This window comes from Micromys minutus, assembly GCF_963924665.1.
Source record: "Micromys minutus genome assembly, chromosome: 21".
NCBI classification, from domain to species: Eukaryota; Metazoa; Chordata; class Mammalia; order Rodentia; family Muridae; genus Micromys; species Micromys minutus.
Window position 1 is genome coordinate 24,253,432 of NC_137956.1, and position 2,486 is coordinate 24,255,917.

At 44.3% G+C, this 2,486-nt stretch overlaps 1 pseudogene across 1 annotated transcript; it reads left to right on the forward strand.

Annotated features, from left to right (window-relative positions):
* The first annotated feature begins 994 nt into the window (after positions 1-994).
* Positions 995-1,929, forward strand: LOC308434365 (aldose reductase-related protein 2-like; annotated as a pseudogene). The gene has a single exon. The product of its transcript is annotated as an aldose reductase-related protein 2-like (transcript).
* The last annotated feature ends 557 nt before the right edge of the window (positions 1,930-2,486 follow it).

Sequence of the window (2,486 nt, forward strand, 5' to 3'; positions counted from 1 at the left end):
TTCATCAACTACTTTTACTAGCACAAAAATTACACTAAAATTTTTAACTTGAAAAATTCTTGTTCCCAACAATATTTGTGACATTAGTACAAATTTATTTTTAATTTACCCCCAATTCATATTAAACTATCAAAATTGGACTAAGATTTCTTTATAGCTCTGTTTGCCTTTAGAATTTATCTTGTCAAGAATCATCAAAATAATATTGTGTTTCTCAATTATACAAAGTAATTTGTTATTCCATATGGTTCTGAATGTAACTTATTATACAGTTAAATATATTTATTCTATTTGTTTTCTATTATTAGCATTGCTTTTACTTTTTTTTACATTTTTATTGGATATTTTTATTTACATTTCAAATGTTATCCCTTTTCCCGGGTTTCCCTCCAGAAACCCCCATCTCATCCCCCATCCCCCATCCCCCTGATTCTATGAGGTTACTCCCCACCCATCCACCCACCCATCTCCCCACTCTGACATTCCCCTACAGTGGGGCATCGAGCCTTAGCAGGACCAAGGGCTTCTCTTCCCATTGATGCCCAACAAGACCATCCTGTGCTACATATGTAGGTGGAGCCATGGGTCTGTCCATGTGTGCTCTTTGGGTGTTGGTTTAGTCCCAGGGAGCTCTGGGAGCTCTGCTTGGTTGATATAGTTGTTCTTATGGGGTTGCAAATCCCTTCAACTCTTTCAGTTCTTTCTATAAATCCTCTACTGGGGACCCTGTTCTCAGTTCCGTGGTTGGCTGCGAGCATCCACCACTGTATTTGTCAGGCTCTGGAAGAGCCTCTCCGGTGACAGCTATATCAGGCTCCTCTCAGCATGCACTTCTTGGCACCCATAATAGTGTCTGGGTTTGATGGCTGTGTATGGGCTGGCTCCCCAGGTGGGGCCGTGATTTTTAATTGATTCAATGAATATCTTAGCGACATAAAGTATCCATCTGCTCTTTAACCAGGACGCCGGCCTCTGCTCTCAGACATCTGCAACCATGGCCACCTTTGCAGAGCTCAGTACCAAAGCCAAGATGCCTGTTGTGGGCCTGGGCACCTGCAAGTCTCCCCTGAACCAAGTCAAAGAAGCTGTGAAGGCGGCCGTTGATGCTGGCTATCGCCATATTGACTACGCTTATATGTATTGCAACGAGAATAAGGTGGAGGAAACCATCCAAGAGAAGATCAAAGAGAGAGAAGACTGTGAGGCGGCGGGAGGAGCTCTTCATCATCAGCAAGTTGTGGTCCACCTGCTTTGAGAAAACACAGCTAAAGGAAGCCTTTCAGAAGACCTTCACGGATCTGAAGCTGGACTATTTGGACCTCTATCTTAGTCACTGGCCACAGGGATTTCAGCCAGGAAAGGAGTTATTTCCCAAAGACGGTCAAGGCAATAACCTCACCAGTAAAACAACGTTCTTGGAAGCTGGGGAGGCATAGAGGAAATGGTGGACCAGGGGCTGGTGAAAGACCTGGGTGTCTCCAACTTCAACCACTTCCAGATTGAAAGGCTTCTGGACAGGCCTGGACTGAAACACAAGCTCGTGACCAACCAGGGCGACTGCCACCCCTACCTCACCCAGGAAAACCTGATCCAGTACTGTTACTTCAAAAGCGCCACTGCCACGGCCTACAGCCCCCTGGGTTCCCCAGAGAGACTCAGCGCCAAACCAGAGGACCCTTCACTATTAGAGGACCCCAAAATTAAAGAGATTACCGCAAAGAAAACCTCAGCCCAGGTTCTGATTAGAGGAACGTGGTGGTAATCCCAAAGTCAGTGACGCCAGTACGTATATAGAACATTCAGGTCTTTGACTTCCAGCTAAGTGACAAGAAGATGGCCACCATCCTTAGCTTCAACCAAAACTGGAAGGCCTGCCTGCTGCCCGAGACGGTAAGCATGGAAGAATTTCTCCATGACGCAGAATGCTAAAGCCGACTCAGCTCCTGCCTGACATGGTGCTGTAGGCAAAGCCGTTAAATTCCCACACTGAACCAGGAACAGGCTGCTGCAAACAAAGGTGACTCGGAGAAGCAAATGGACATTTCCCTCACTGTTTGATCTGACCAAACATTTGAATAAACCAGGAACTCTGGTAACATTTGAGGGTTGACAGATAAAATATTAAACATCTTAACATTAACAAACATTAAAAAAAAATCTTAACTATTTGGGAAGACAGAAAGAAACACACTGAGACAATACACAAAGAAATAATCAACCTATGTATATATAGCCAGAGATGGTCTCATGTGTTTGCATTCCCAGCAATTAGAAGGCTGAAGCGGCAGGCCTGGGAATTAGAAACCAGATTGGAAAGGCCAGACTGGGTTACAAAAGAGAGTCTTAGCCAACCTGTGTTTTACAACAAGTCCTGTTTTCAAGGGGAAACAAAAGCATCATTAAATAGATGCAGAGAAGCTTCCTAGACAAATCGTCAGTTGGGTGAGATGAATAGTAAACAAACTCAATAAAAGCTGATTACAATC